The sequence below is a fragment of the Onychostruthus taczanowskii genome, unplaced genomic scaffold (genome assembly GCF_017590055.1).
Source record: "Onychostruthus taczanowskii isolate IOZ18803 unplaced genomic scaffold, ASM1759005v1 scaffold15, whole genome shotgun sequence".
In the NCBI taxonomy this organism is placed as follows: domain Eukaryota; kingdom Metazoa; phylum Chordata; class Aves; order Passeriformes; family Passeridae; genus Onychostruthus; species Onychostruthus taczanowskii.
Genome location: NW_024498685.1, coordinates 1,954,182 through 1,971,363, shown reverse-complemented (window position 1 = coordinate 1,971,363; position 17,182 = coordinate 1,954,182).

The following is a 17,182-nucleotide window of genomic DNA, read 5'->3' as shown; positions in this document are numbered from 1 at the left end:
CTACCTTGCTGAATCAGCACCTGGGTTTTCTGGAATGAAGGAACAAGGTATTCTCCAAAGCACTTCTAAGAGGATTCTGTGCAAGCTTTCAAACTGCAGACCCTCATAGTGAATCTAATCCAGCTTTCTGCAACACAGCCTGCAAAATTTCATCCCCTCAAACTCGGAGTGCAACACCTGGAAGAGCAGGCAATCTAAAAATCAATTCTGTTTTGATATAGAGAACAAAGACAAACATAAGCCATATCCATCAAAACAGAAGTTATCTTCAACTAAAAGCTGCTTCGGTGGCTGGTGCCTTGATAATGCAAGGTATCAACCTCTTTACCAATAGTCAAGTGTAAAATCTTCTGCATGCTTTGCTTTAATTCAGACATTTGTGTGACCTGCTGGCTTATGCTCATCTTTTTAGCTGTTACCAGTGCATAACCACATGAAAGGTGTGTGGGGATGGTTCAGGGGAGGTACAGACTTGCCACTAGTAAACACAGAGAGGGTGGCCAAACCCTGGAACAGTCTTCCTAGAGAGGTGGTTGATGCCCCATGCTTGCCAGTGTTTAAAAGAGATTTGGACAATGCCTTTAACAATCTGCTTTAACTTTTGGCCAGCCCTAGAGTGGTACAGCCCAGAAACATAAAAGAGCAAGATGAGAGGTGGAAACATATTCTCCATGTCTACACACTAGCTTGGGCCCAGAAGAAATCTAATCATACCTACAAAGCTGTGACCAAAGATTTCAATTACCTGCTCTGCAGATGCAGACCACTTGACATGTGTCTTCAGCCTTAAATTTTTGCCCATCAAACAGAGGCACAAAACCCTGCTCTGCTAAAATTAAATCAACCTTTGCCAAGAAGGAGGTGGGAAAATGTAACCAGCTTCCAAGCTGGAAAATTTGTCCTTTTTTGCTCAAGACTCCACAAGTTTTCATGTCTCTGCCTCATGCTTCAGCTCATAATAGAAGCATATACTTAATGACTAGCACTAATTCTGATAGCAACAGGATGTCTTATGTTGATTTAAGGATGGAGAGAAAAATAACTAGAGATACTGCTCAAATTGACTGCCAATAAACCAAACACCTACAGTCCACTCTAAGGCTGCTCTTGGTTCCTTCACAGGTCCATTGGTGACTGGAATGTTGAGGGAATGCACAGGAGCCAAGTGCTGGAGGCCTGACCTGGAGATTGCTTTCCTGCAAATTGAAAAGAAAAAGAAAAATAAATTGACTGTATATATGAAGCATATATATAATAAATAAATCTCTCCAACATAATAACCCAACATCCTCCCCAGCCTTCTCCAGAAATCAGAAGAGGCAGCAACACATTTCATTTCAGCTTCAGTGAAATGGTGCTTGAATGCCATCTCCTGTTAAAGCAGTTTAGAAAAAGAATAAAGCAACATGATCACTGGAAATTACTGTTTAATGAAGATCAGTTACTCAGCTGGCACTAAGCTGAAATATCAAATTCAGTGGACTATCTGTGGTTATGTTTGCCAGTGTTAGTGGAGTCCTCATGCATTTCACCTATCCCTTACACAACAACTAGATCTGCCAAATCAATTTATGCCTAATTCCAAATACCATTCATAGGAGAGATAAAATATGAGTTTACACAAAGAATTAAACCCTTGTTGCTTTTACTCAGCTCATAGGCTGGAAAAAGTAGTCCATTCAGCATCCAACTACATAAAACAAGACATGGGGACACAACCAGGAAGGAAGTCATAAACGGCAACCTTCTTTGATCATATCAGAATGCCTCAAGAAGTTACAGCTTCTTTCCACTTAAATTTCTATTTCAGTTCTATCTTTCTGGTCCAAAGTAATTTTTACAGCTCTTGAGGCATAGATGTGACCTTCCTCAGAAGTCATTGGTGGTGGCCAGAAACACTCCTGAAACTGTCTCCACAGTGCTGAGGGGACATCCCCCCTGCCTGTCTCCCTACAATCACCCAGCCCTAACAGAGCTGCCTCCATCAGTGATCCCTCAGGTGGAAGCACAGTATGCTGCCAATACAAAGCTCAGCTGCACCTGGACAGTCTATTTCCTAGAGCTTCCCAACACTACTGCATTGTATGTATTAGAACCTGATGGTAGTGGCCAACATAATCACACAGCTTCAGCTGCAGCGATTCAGAAGAGGACAAAAATCATCTCAGGGAGCTATCTCCCTTTGTAAGCCAAATACACACATCCCCCACAAAGTAAAATGACAGGCTGTTTGTGTAAAGTGCATTTTTATGATACCGCTCCCACAGCGCTGCAGCTATTTATAGCATCTCCTAATCTTACCACTGTCCCAAGGCAATAAAGGTCAATTGAGCTAGTGGAGACAATCCAGGTCAGCCATATGCTAAATAAATCTTTTCATTGTCCTGAAAATATACAGTGCAATATATATCTGCAATAAAGGAGCTTGAAATCCTCGCTGCTCACAGTGCATGTCTGGAAAATTCGAGGGAACCAAAGCAGAATCTCTTAAACCCCTTCTCTTGTGGGCAGCATGAACAACTCAGAATATTAACATCAGTCTCTGATCATCCAATACCCTCTTTCTACTTAATGTGGGCAAGACTTTGACATTAAGGGTTTTTTTCCCCAAAATATTTTGCATTTGATAAAAAAGGGGAAGAAGCCCAAGAAAAATACTTTTACCATCTGGCAATATATCAGGAGGGAATAATTTAGCAAGAAAGGTTTATGCCAAATATATAAGCACAACATTAGCTACACATTTCAGTAACTGGATTAAAGCCTTAGAGAAATAAGTTACAAGAAACTAAAGCAATGTTTTTTAAATATATTTTTCAAGAAAACTTCCCAATATTTGGCAGGCTTTTTCCATGCTGTTTTCAGTATCAATGTAGTTGTTCAGGTTTCCTAAACACAGGAATACATTCTTGTGTCTATTTGTGGTTCATAACATGTTCGTTTATTTGGGTGGAAACAGGGCAGTATCACTTTTCCCACTCTGCATCACTGACAGGGGCAAAGCAAACCTACTTAGGCCTGTCCTCTCAACAGAGGAAGGTAAAACTGTGTAATGAGTGCTTGCAGACATCTCAGCACCAAGCCTCAGATACTATTTCAAGTCAGAATTAGAGATGTGCAAGTCTCCCACAGGAGAACCTGAAACTTGGCCCACATTTCTTTAAGAGGAACCTGAGGCTGATGAGCCTTTCTGGGGGAGACCTGGCACAGTTTTGTGCCAACAGCCTGCCCTTCCTCTGCATGCCAAGATGGATTTATGGCTTGCCTGGAAAGTACCCATACACAAAACACAGGCATGACTATAACACCTTTTTTTTTTTTTTCTCCTGGATTTTTTTCAACATAAAAGCCTAAAAGTTATCTCAGAAATTGCAAATTTGCATGAGCCAGCTAGAAGTGACCCTTAGGCCCAGGAACAAGCTAAAAAATGTCGACTCTTTACAGTTTCTTATCAGAATTTTCTCTCGGAGCAAAGAGAGACAAAGTGTCAAAACTCACCGTATGCACTGCAGAAGCCTTTCCCATGAAAAAAGGAGGCCAAGCTAAAGAGCAAACACATGGCCTTCTAATAAATGTAGACAGACAAGAGACAGGGAAAAGGGGGGAAAGGGAAGGTAGCATGAATCTGATAGCAAGCAGATGCTGAGTATCCAGGTGATCATATCTCATATTACTCTGACAAATTACACCACCTGGCACTTTTCCAACAGCAAGGTAACATGATGGGCTTTTAGTTATCTTTCCCAGAAATTTCATCTCCACAGTGCTGAGTGCATGAATGAAAACACAGGCTTGACAGCCAGCCTTTCCCATAGAAGTAATCGCTGTTCCCTGATAAGAGACAGACAGAAAAAGTGAATCTGTGGTTTCATCATATATTCCATTCTTCAGACTATGAAGAGCACAACTTTATTAAAATGGGCACAACCAGCACAGTTGCTGATGTAGTAACCAACAGCCAAGAAATATTTCATCATAAATAATGATTTCACATCCAGTAATCAGTTATTTGTAGTAGATCTTATTATTGACTTAGCTAAAACACTATCATTGACAACAGTCATAGGTACAACATAAATGCTCATGTCATTGAATACACAACTAACAAAAATATCTGATACTAATTCCGTAGTTGATCACATTAAGGAAATTCTTTAACAGAGCAGTCAGTTTCTGAAAACCAAAAGAAATCAGGCATTCAAGAACACTGACTTTTTTATTTTTTAAAAGCATTACATTTGCATTTTGCTGGAAAGTCAGGCGAGACTCAACCTACTTATTAGATCAAAGGATACATATTTGATCAGGGGAGATTTGAGCTTATATCCCAGCCTTTGGCTTTATTGAGCATTTTCCTCCACTGAAGGCATATAAATATCCTCCAATGAGTTCTTTAGACTGAACAATTTTACCTGAACCTTCAAAGAATACAACAATTATTCAATAGTATGCAACTTATTTAAGTGCTAGGAAAAAAATCTATTTGGAATAGAAAGAGTAAGTTACTGCTGCATGTGGTTAACAGCTTTGACTGTCAATTTAGTTGTCACTGGTGTTGGACTTGCTGGGGTCATCATCCTCCTTTGTATATGAGCATCACCATTGTGGTAGTCTCTCAGCTGCAAAGTTGAAAGAATGTAAAAATGCAGAGAGACTGGCTCCCACAGATCCTATGACTAGGACATCTGCCAGGAAAGATGCTTTTAGGAGTCTTTTCTCAAAGTTAACCTAGATATTTACAGAGAAAGGGACAATCATTTGTATCATGATGTTTAAGTTACAACAGCCCTGAATTTCTTTGAATATTCAATGTGGGTAAACTGCACCTGCCAGCCTTCAGCTTTGCCAACTATAGCTCTAAAAGCCCTGTACAAGGCCAGACAGCACCTGTATACTGTATGAACAAATTGTATGTGTCTGAGTTTATTTGGAGGTGGCTTTCACTCCTGCAATTTGGTGCTTATGAGTGATATAAAGAAAATGTACTGGCTAATCTCTGGCATTATTTAAGTTTTCCCCATGCATCTCTGCTGACTGCACTAGGACCTGAAACCCATTGTTCCCAGCTTGCCTTCTGGGCACATATTTTTCTCAGTTTTAGCTGACCGCTGGGCAGTGATTATTTCACTGCAACATCGATTCCCAGATTTTTTAAATTTGCTATGAAAGGAGCCAACTTCAGCCAAATTAAATAATCTGTCTGGTGCACCAACCTATTCCTGACAGTAGCCAGTAGCAGGTGTTTAGAGAAGCCCTGGCACAAATTGGGTGATCCTTCCCCTGATATACTCCAGTCACAGTTTCCAGTAATCAGTACTTTAAGGACTTCCTGAGCTGGAGGCTGCTTCCAGACCTTTGCACTTAATAGCCTGTAATGGCTTTTTACTCTAGGAATGTGTTGGTCCTTCCTTGAATCCATTTATAGTCTTGATCTCTACAGAAGGCTATGTAATAAGCTCCACAATTTAATTATGGGCAATGTAAAGTACTTCCTTCTGTCTGTTTTTAAAATCCTGCCTGATAATTCAATTGCTATATCCTATTGTAAGTAACAGCGAGTAATCACTTGCCTCTCTACACCTCCTGTGATTTTATGAATCTGTGGATATAACCCTTAAATCACTACAACCCCAAGTGGAAGCACCCTAGACTACTTAGACTTCTGCTAATCCTGTATCTGTTCTATCTTTACCAATCTGCAGCTCAATTATGGGTTTTTTTGATGTACAATTGTCAGAACTAGAAAAAATATTCAACATCTGGCTGCACCCAAGTGGTGGTGTAATCACACTTTCTGCATTGTTCTCTTTAATTATCCAAAGATCTCTCTCCTGAGTGTTAATTGATAATATGAAGTCCAAACTTGATAACTTTTTAATCCTGCACGTGCATTATTTTGACTTCACCAGTCTCACATTTCAGCTGCAATCTGCCTCAGAATCATTCAGCATCATGAGATCCTTCTGCAAATTTGTGCAATCAGACCATGCCCATTCTAATTGTGCAAAACAAGCTTTACCCACTTTCATTTTGCTTCCAATGCAACTGCTCCCATCACAGCACTGCTCCCATCACAGATTCCCAGTGGTACTCACCAGTAAACATGTAGGTAAACCCTGAACACCACCCTATTGCTTGATACACTTAAACATTTTGGCCATGAGGACACCATGCCTTCCACCCCTATTTTCTGTACCAGAAGCTGTTTCTCTTACCCCATCAAAGCTTTCTGGAAGCCCACATGGGCTCCTCTTGGCCAGACCACCCCTGTTCACAGGCCTCATGCCTCTGTCACAGCAACCTCTTCAAGATTCACATGTCCTGGTATGGAGAAAGCTGTGCTGGCTCTCCTCTAGCACATCACATTCAGCAGCGCATTTACTAATTCTGCATCTTAGCAGCAGCTTTGCCAGTTTCTCTGATTAAAACTTGCTGCTGGGTTGCCCCATCAGCACTCTGGGAATCCATGTGGCCACCCCGCTCCTTTAGGAGTGGAGGTCACTTAACAGAGGATTTATAAAGCCCTCTCAGCAGTTTCTTATTTGAATTCCAGAAAACTTAGCAAAATCAAACATTAGTGATCAGTTACTGCCCCTTTTGTGGTCCTAAACCTCCTACATTAACCTTCCCATTTTCCTCAGGTTCATACGCACAAGTAGCAGCTCAGCCTAGGACACTCTCAAGCACTCTCAGCAGTGAACATTGATGCAAAAAATTCAATTGGCACTAAAAGAAACATATCTTTCAAAAGTCCTCATGAAATGCTTTCCTAAGCATCTGTCAGTCCCTGCTGCCCAGGGAACCAGTGTATGGAAAAGCCAACATTTGGGTAATTTCCCAGCCAGTCAACGTCCACCTCACCAATATCCCAAACAAACCTTTCCTGCCTCTCTCTCCACCCCTCACCACACAGAGCTGTCTGAAAAAAGGTGCACGGAAACTGGCACATATCCATGAAACAGCTCCATGCAGCTCTGGGGAGCTTTGCTCTCAGCCTCAAGCCCAGTCTTCTTATACCTGGAGCAGCTCCTGTCCACTAGACACTGACCTGAAGAGAGTGAAACAAATTCCCACTAGGACAATCTTCCCATGTGCCTCCAATAGCAACCACAGAGCTGTAACACAGTGCATCGAGTCCCTGGTAAGTTCTGCTAGGAACATTTGGATCTACCATATCAATAAACACTTTATTCAGCTTGTATTGAGCAGGTGCAAGATGAAACAGAGCCAACAAGCCTTCCAACAAAAGGAATTACAAGGCAAAGCAAAGGGAGCAGAAAAGAACTGCAGAAAGTTGGATCAGGTTAACAGAGGAAATGCATCTATGACACAATGTCTTTTCTGCATCAACACTGCAGTTCACAGGTATTTCTGTGTTATGAACATTCTTTAAAAGGAAACCTTTTGGTAATCTTGCTCCTCAAATTCTGGGTACAAGAATGGCAGGTTACTTTTCCTGTCCCAAAAGAATATAATGGATTCATGAAACAGGTTGTGTGTTACAAGAGGCATTCACAAGTTGTGGCATGAATATGTTTGCAGTTTCTTCAGTGTAGACATGCAAATCACCATTGCCCTGTGGTTATACTTGGAGCTTGATTTAGTGTCAAAACAGTGAAAGTCCAAATGCCAAAGATCTCTACTATATATTTTTTTCTCTGCTCTGCTTCACTTAACCAGTAGGCATACATTAAGCACCAAATTTTACCTTTTGGAAAGTAATTTATGGTTTCAATTTAATGCTGAACTGTGCTAAATTATTCAACCCCTTAAATCTTATCTTCCATCAAGAGTTCATCTTCTCAGAAGCCAGAGAAAGCACACAGTTTTGTGTCACCTCCTATCAATGTGACCAATATATCTTGTCCCAGATCTATAAGTCACTTCAGAGTCTCTATTGCACTAAAATCAGGGTGACTTTGTTCCTGCATGCCTTCATTGGCCAGGTCCTGGATCCAGCTCATTCCTCTGCAAACTATAACAATCCTCATCTGCAATGTGGAAACTGAAAATGCCTTAGATCCAAGACATGGATAATTACTAAGATAATTATAAGAAAAAGTCAGTCATGTGGAATTCTCTCTGAGATCCTATCAGAGCTCAGATTTCCATATATCAATGATTAGCACCCATTTCTTCCTTCTGCTCACTTCAGGATTTTTTTTACCTTTACTCCTAAGATATTCTCTAGATTTCTTAACAAATAGGATAAAACATGAAGCAGACTTATAGTACAAGGCAACTAAATTTTAGGACCAACAGGACTTCTCCCAATATTTTGTTTAAAATTTCAGAAAATATATATACAAATAGGGTGATTTCTCTTGCCACAAAAAGTGACAGGCCTTGGAGGACTCCTTGTAGTAACAGAAATGCCAGCATTAAACTTTCACAAGGAAGAAAGGGTAAAAAGTGATACAGTTGGTGATGCAATAAAGATGAAGCGTATTGTCTATCCCTTTAATTTACTAAGAAAGAGACTGAAAAATGAGCCTAGGAAAGCTGGGGATAAAAAAGACACAGAAGCTTTCTTGAACTGATCTATTTTGCTTTATTTTTCCTTCAGTCAAAATCAATTTGTTTCAGAAAAGGGTTTAAATTTTTTCTGGCCTTTAGCTTTTAAAGCTGTGAATATATCAGATCTGGAAAAGACCTTTTAGGTCATGATACCCAGTCAACTCTATTTCAGGCAAACTTATCTTATTCACAAAGTTAAAGACCCATTTCAAATCTAGCCTCATTGTAGCTTCTCTCTTATTCCTACTGAGAAGCTACGCTACATCCCCACTTTCTTCATCATCAAAATCCTTTTTTTTCTTTGTAATTTCCATCTAATATGCATGCCCCTGCACAATCATCCTTAAATTCATATTATTAGGATTTTCACATTTCATCCAAAGAGTTGAAGTTGAACTGACAACCAATGATTTTATATGTTCCTTCTACAGAATAAAAGGCAGCTAAAAGTTTTGATCCAGAAATCTTTAAATCTTCGGATCAAAATCCTTTGAGTGAGTTTATGTAGGGCAGAGATGTGCAGAGGGAGTTAGAAGCTCACATTTCAAAGATTCTGGAATAAACTGAGTAACCAAGATGACAAAATTTAATCACTGTCTTTCCAAGCAAACAACAAGAAATGCTCTAGGGAACTCTGAGCATAAATGATTTCCAGCTGCATCACAGATTGGACATCAGCATTAGAGAAGATTGATACATTTTTTTACTATTTCAGAAAGCAAAAGAAGTCTGAATGGGAATGTTTTCATACATTTAATCTAGACAAAAATCATGGGATATGCAAGACCTGCATTCTGTAGTTCAAGTATAGACAAACAATGGTGACAGCAAATTGGATAGACATCACTATGGTAAAATTGTGACTTTTTTTAATATTATTCAAAATAAAATAAAAAAAAAAAAAAAGAAAAAGAGTGCAGATATTATATGTTAGCACTCTGCGAACCAGATTTAAAAAAATAAGCTCTTTTTTCAGGGTACTTCTTGGTGCATCAATCAATATTCATTTGATCTAGAAGATAAGGAGAAGGAAAACAAAACAAGACAGAGAGGAAGGGAGGAATTTAGAACAGCATTTAAACATTAGTCTTGGAAATGTTTTCTTGCCACTCAGATGCTAGCACAGGCTTTCTAAAATAACTTACTTTCAGGTAATTTCTATATCAGACCAGGATCCTTCATTGGCATAAGCTATTTACACAAGCTGAAATGTCAATATGATTCAAGGACTATACAGCCTCAAAAACTATATAATAAACTACTATGTTTTTCTTATTTTCTACAAATCCAATGTGTGATTTGCAGTTTTGCAGTGTAAACTTCAGACAGTTGTTTCAAATATGGAATTTTTTTTGGAACTTTTCCATGTCAATGAATCATTAAGTTTTATTTTCTTTCTTTGTGTAGTATCTTTTCCTTGAAAATGGAAACACCAACAATTGTGATTGTCTACTTCCATATTTTTCCGCATTATAAGCTTTCATTTAGTATGCAAGGGTCTCAGAGGGATTAAAAATAAAAATCTTCCATTTCTGAGCATGCAAAAAAAATTGAAAAGTTAATGGAGATTCATACTTACTAGACAAAAGAAAAATAATTTAACAGCTTATAGACAGTAGATTTAATTAAAAAAAGGAATTCTAGGAGACGCCAGAACAAATTTATTACCAAGTATTGATATAAGAATCAAATTTTCTTCCTTCCAGATATATACATACCTAAGACTCAAGGAAAACCCCAGAATAAAAGCAAGATTTAAAACAACATGAAACAACTATTTTTTCCTAACAAAAGATTTGCAAGCACACAGGACAGAGAAATACCCTCTCTTCTGAAAAGTGAGTTAGACTTTCACACTCCAAACACAGAGTCTCGAGAGCAGAGCAGTGAAGGGAGTTCAGGCTTTGCCTGCATAGTTCATGGGAACAGAAAAGAGACCCAAAAAAAAAAAAAAAAAAAAGGAAAGGAAAGAAAAAAGCCTACATTTACTTTTCATTAGTGACACTCGAGAAAGACAGATAAAAGTATAAAACTACCATTCACTAACCAAATAATTTTTCTTATTTTCTCCCTAAGAAAGGAAGTCCAGCAACTGAGATAAGACAAAGGTTTTCTCTCCTACTTCCCCTCCCCAGGATCATATGAGATACAAAAATTGATGCAAAAAATATTCAACAAGTGTCTTTTTCTTTTCATTCCTCACAACAAAGACTACACAGTTTGATGGCATCTACTGCTGTGCTTAAAAAAATATTGTTTTGTGCACCTGGGACAAGAGGTCCTTAATGCCTCAGGGCTTGGTAGCTGCCAGGTGAGACAAGCACCACCACGCTCCAAGCACCTGCACCTTCATCCTCTCCATACCATTCCCAACTTTCTTCCTTTCCCTCTGGCATTGTTTTATGCACCCATCCCAAGGAAGCAGATGTGTGTCCACCACTTGCAATTCCCTCTGTTTGAGGCAAACTGAAAGAGCTCAGCAGAAGGTGGAGAAAGAGAATTTACTACAGTAAGTGAATGGCAGATGAAAACAAAAAGCATCAGTTCCCCACAGCAAGTCTGTGTAGAAACCCATCCCTGCAGAACCCCATTCAAAACTCAGATTCTAATCAAAAGGTTTTGGTTACTTTCAAAAAGTTTTAGGATCAAAGAACAGAGGCTTAAGGATAAAATTTCATCCCAAACAAACCTTAAACCAGGAATGAAGGATGTGTGTAGAAAATACAATAAATTACTAGCTTCCCCTCTCCTCATCAGCAACAACTGTATGGCAATACAGAAATGAGGAAAAAGTCTTCTCTCCTAACAAGATTCCCCCTCACTTCAGTCCACAGAAAGCAGAAAACTTAAGAAACAGCTTAAAAATTACTTCTGAAACTGGAAGAAAATCTGACTCAAGCCCTGCTCTGCGGTGTTAAACTCAGAATACCCAGTGTGTTTATAAAAAATGAATTCCCAGTCACAGATTATGTGGAGTTGGAAGGGACCCATCAGGACAAAGTCCAGCTCCTGGCCCTGCACAGGACACCCTGATAATCACCCCATATGCCCAAGAGCATTATCCAAATGCTTCTTGGACTCTGTTGGGAGCTGTGACCACTTCTCTGAGGAGCCTCTTCCAATGCCCAACCACCCTCTAGGTGGAGAACTTTTTACTAATATTCAACGTACACCTCCCCTGATGCAACTTCAGGCCATTGCCTTGGGTGCTGTCACTGTCACAGAGCAGAGATCATGCCTGCCCCTCCTGAGGAAGCTGTAACTGCGCTGAGGTGTCCCCTCGGTCTCGTCCAGGCTGAGCAAACCAAGTGCCCTCAGCCGCTCCTCGTACGGCTTCCCCTCAAGGCCCCTCACCAGCTTTGTTGCCCTCCTTTGGACTCTCTTCAACAGTTTCATGTCTGTTTTATATTGTGGCACCCAAAATTGCCCCCAGCACTCGAGGTGAGGGTCCCAGCCCAGAGCAGAGTGGGACAATCCCCTCCCTTGCCCGCCTGGCCGTGCTGTGCCTGTGCCCCCAGGACAGGCCTGGCCCTCCTGGCTGCCAGGGCACTGCTGGCTCCTGCTCACCTTGGCACTGACCAGGACCCCCAGTGTGTCCATGCATCCAGGGTTACCCTGTCCCAGGTGCAGAACTCAGCGCTTTCCCTTGTGTAACTCCACATGAAGTGAACTGGGTGAGGTGAACTTTGCCCTCTGGGTGATTGCCCAGTCTCCCCTGATTTGTCAAGGTCTCTCTGCAGGGCTTTCCTGCCTTTAAAGGAGTCAACAGCTCCTCTCAGTTTGTATCATCTGCAAACTTGCTCAGTATCCTTTCCAGTCCTGCATGCAAAAAATTTATGAAGATGCTGAAGAGCACAAGGCCTAAAACAGAGCCTTGTGGAACCCCACTGGTGCCAGGTCTCCACCTGCTGTCACCCTTCACAGTAACCCTTCGTGCCCAGCCAGTGCTCACCCATTGCATGGTGTGTGCATCTGTTTAGCTCTGAATAGAACATGAATTATCTACCAAAAATACTTACGACTGAGGCTTATTCTTGGTAATCAACTTTGCAGTTACACATAACTTTTATTTTTATTTTTTTAAATCAGACTTTCTGTAGCAAACCTTAACATTTCTGCCTGGAGGAGAAATCACACCAGGTTTCACATCAGATTAAGACAACAACATCGCCTGTGTCATGCATTGTTACAAATCTCACCAGAATCACAGTGAAGGCCTTCTCCCTTCACCAGGCAGCAGACACTGAATTGTGCTGCAGGGAGAGGCCAAGGCACTCTCAGTCAGGAGAGAGATTATTGCATTCCCTCCCATCCCCAAGGGACAGCTGTCACAGGAGTCAGCCTAGGTCTCACTCTTGGAAAAGGGAAACTTTCAGGGAGACATTGAGGCAGAAAAGTGGAGGCAGTACATCAACTAGGGCAGTGATCTCCATGGCTGAGATAAAAGTAGAGGGTTTTAGCTCTGTTGATCTAGTTAAACAAACAGTATAACTGGAGTTTGGGTGTGTTTTTTTCTTTTAGAACCAATTTAAGTTTAAATGTTCATTTTTCTCATAACATGCCCTTTTCTTTTTTTCATCTAAATTCTGTTAAATTATACATATGTGGTTCTGCTTCCTCCCTGTTGACTCATCAACTGTATACAAGCAGGCTAAAATAACCTCCACAATACAAAGCACTGTCAAATGCATATAAGAAGCAAACAGCAGGGAGGAAGGAGACTTATTTTTTTTCTAATTTCTTTTTGGCTACAGTAATACTGGGTGCTGCTTCTCTTGTGCCTATAGAGCTTAGAAAAGGACAGAGTAAATTGCTAGTGCTCCTTCAGGGTTGGCTAAATCCTCAGACAGCATGACCTGAAAGCCTGCCTTGACCTGGACGAGATCTGGACATTAAGCTTATGACAGGACATGCCACATTATTTGGACATTTTTTTAATTTGAAAGAGATTTTGAGTGTAAACCAGAGATTTGTAATGCCACACTCTTAACTCTTGTGTTGATGTATTGTTTAGTCACTGGGGTCAAAATACTGATTTGAAGTTAAGTTACTGATAAGACCACAATAGAAAGAAAATATTAGCCATTTATGTACTGGTTTTATTATGAAAGAATAAGACAAGTTTTTGAGGCTCTTTTTTATCACTGAGCATTGAGATGTGAAGATAACTGACAGCACAGGAGATTAAAATCCTTAACCACAAAATTACCAGAGCAAAAGGTATCAACTGTACAACCATCCCACCCACTTTTATCCTGGAGTAACACTTGTAGCACTGAGAAGGCAGGTCAAACACTAGATTCAATCCAATTTCGACCTCACATTTCCTTGGGATTTTTCAAAAAGGGAGCCATGGATCTGAGTGTCTTAAGCCTCTTGTACAGGACTAACTACATGTCCTCTAAGATGTGACCTGTGTGGGAATGCTGAGTCATTTTACATTGGCACATGACTAAACAGTCATTAAATCATGCTGGTTTCAGGTAGAATTAAATCTGGATTAAAAATCAGCTAGAGGGAACTGCTCATCATGCCTTGAACTGGCACTGTCTCCAGATACAGCACTATTAAAAGAAAGAAAATCCAACTCTGGTGAATTAAAACCAAGTAGCACTTTTCTTATATTACATCAGCCCCACCAAGCACAACAAGGTACAAAAATGCAGTAATTTATTTTATTCCCCACATATTTTACTGCTGTATCACTTATTCAAAAAGACATACACAGAGAAACCATTTCTTTAGCTAGCAACCATCTGTTGGATGAAATCACACCTTGACCACAAAATTACCATTGTTCTATCAAACAGGAGCAAAAATATCCCAGCTGCCTTTTGCTCCTGACAGATACAGAAGCAGTCAGGCCAGGATACCCTTTGGAAGCTCACATATGAAATGAAACCTGACATTTTCTTAGCATGGAAATCCAAACTACCTTAGATCATCTGATCTGATGGGATCACAATAAAAAACATCCAAGTGCAGGACCAGGTTACTTACAGTTATTCACTATGCCACTTTCCCAGCACTCAAAAAAGCACTGAATCACTGGGCATTATTGTGATTTTTGTATTACATTCACTTTAGAGGGAGGAATAAATTCTCCCCTTAAACTCCATCCTGTATAACCCTTCAATAAAGCCTTCAACAAAATACTAATGGGCAGTGAAGAAAAGTGGGAGAATAAATATTTTGAGTAAGGTGCTACTGAAATATCATAATTTCCCTCTTTCTAGTGACATTCCTTAGCAGGAGGGACAGCACAGCTTGGCCAAACCAGCCAGCTTGCTTGGGGACCTGGCCCACAGCATATGAGTTACTGAGGAGGAGGATATCCCACTCCTGCTTGATACTGCATCAACCTGCTCCAGCTTCATTCTTCCAGCTGCCTTTACAAGAGCAGAAGGACAGAATGAACATAGTTAAGAAAAGAGAACATGAATAAAAGGCACATAGCAAAAGACAGAGAAATCCTGAAATTTTAAGTGTAGCATGACTAATTTCTGCTCAACCTAGGGTTTAAATGTACTTTTTAGGACTGATTTTGGTGCTCTAAAAGTGAACATGATTGTCCCATGCTGATGGTAGGTCAGATTTCACATCCTGGCACATCTACGTGAGCAACATGTAGAGGGAAGAGAGGGACAATGCTCTGCTCCCAAGTCTTACAAAAAGTACCTAACTGGTGAAGTTAATATGACCACAAAGCCCATCCTTGCTGGCTGACCTCACAAGAGGTTATCTTGACAACTCCACAGGTGATGCTTCTTCCCTATATCCACATTCAAGTTTTCAAGCCGTGAAGTGATACTAAAAGGTTATGAAAAGTTCCTACAGAGAAAAATCCACCAGGGAAGCAATTGCAACTACTCAGGCAGGTAACTTCTCTTAAATACTGCACTAAAGCTCTTGCACACTTGCACAGATATAGTTCTGAAAAACTAAAAATAAAAATAAATCTTTTCTGTGGAAAAGCAAAACAGACAGATATACAAAAAAAATTAGGTGAGGTACTCTTGCTATTCTTTTGCCCCAGATTTTTTTCTGTATATTGTCTGTTCCCGGAGCTGTGTAGGGATGTTCACTTCTGAACATGTAGAGACCAGCAGTTGCCTTGCTGGGATCAAGAGCCCTCATCCCGAACTGGCAAATGTGGTGTAACTCCAACTCCAGTGAAGTAATACCACTTTGGATCGCTTGAGACATTATCCACAAATTAGTTCTTAACAGACCAGCAGTATTCTATTAAATTAATTATTTATAAGTAACACCAAGCAAAAACTGAGTGGAAAAAAAAATAAATTAGGCATTGTCAGGAAAAATTTAAAAGAGCAAGAAAAACACTCCAGTTCCCATTGCTGTTGGGAGGCACAGAAGCAGATAACTTCTATGTATGGTGGGGACTAATACAACATTATAACCCACACCAAACGCATCAGCTTAAATTTTTAGACTACTTCATTCTCACTAGTCCAAATAGAAATGTGAAAATTACTTTCACTTAATAACATCTTACTGCAATTGAGGCCAAGTCTGTGCCCCTCAGACTACAATAACCTGAAGAAACTGCTAAGGGAGTGCCTATAGGAGATACAATGCTCTGAATCCTCTCCACACTCATATGTAAATCAAGTGCAAATTTCCCAATTAGCAGCACTCTAGGAAAAACAAAGTAACAGTAAATAGTGTACAAAAATAAAAATTGAAAAATCTACAGTACGGTGAATACCAACTCAGATTCTTACAAGTCCTCCAGAATGTCCCCTTATTTTGTTATTTTGATTGCTTTGTTTTTTAAGACATCTGATTGCAAAAGGCAATACTGAAACCACAACCCATCCATAGTGCAGAAAAGCTGTCTAAATTTGCAGAGAAACTGATGCAGTAATTTTGGTTATAAAAAGGTCATGATTCAAATGCCAATGACATTTCTTTAACACTGTTGAAAATGCACTGCTAATTAAAGTGTACAAGAGATGAGGATGAATACCTCAGTCGATTTGAGTGACTGCTCATTTTGGGTAGGCTTTTAAAACAGCATTGCTGGTAGCAGCAATACTGCAAGCTTAATTTTCTTGACAAGTCAGGATTCAGCTTTCTAAACTTGAGAAATGCTGCATTAACTGATGAAGAATGTAATTCCATCTGGAGGAACACAATAAATTTGAGCTTTGTTCTTGTGGTCTAGCATGTCATCAGAAACGTTTGCTGGAGTTACAGAAGTACTACATGCAGACAAGAGTGCATTACCTCATCAATAAAATGTTTCAGGAGCTGTTACAGAAGTAGCAGCAGAAAAACAAAGAGCAATTTGAACTTGAGAGAAGCTATTTGTTCTATCTTATGAGTTAATTTGTAATGCCAAAATATACCATTAACTAAAATAACAGTTTATTTATAACTTCATTTTAAGCTCATAAGGAAAAAAAACCTCATTGCCATGCTATAAATTGCGACATTCCATTTCTATAGAGTGGTTCATATTGCAGATTTTGAAATGCGTTATAAAACAGGGAGAAAGCCAGCATTTTGTAGATATAAACCAAAAGATACATCTTCCTCAGAGAGAATTTTTTCCCACAGAGCTCTGGATCTCAGCTTTGATCAGAGCAGCTAATATTTTCAACAGATGCTGAGGATTTGATTTTCCTCTTTTAAAACAAAT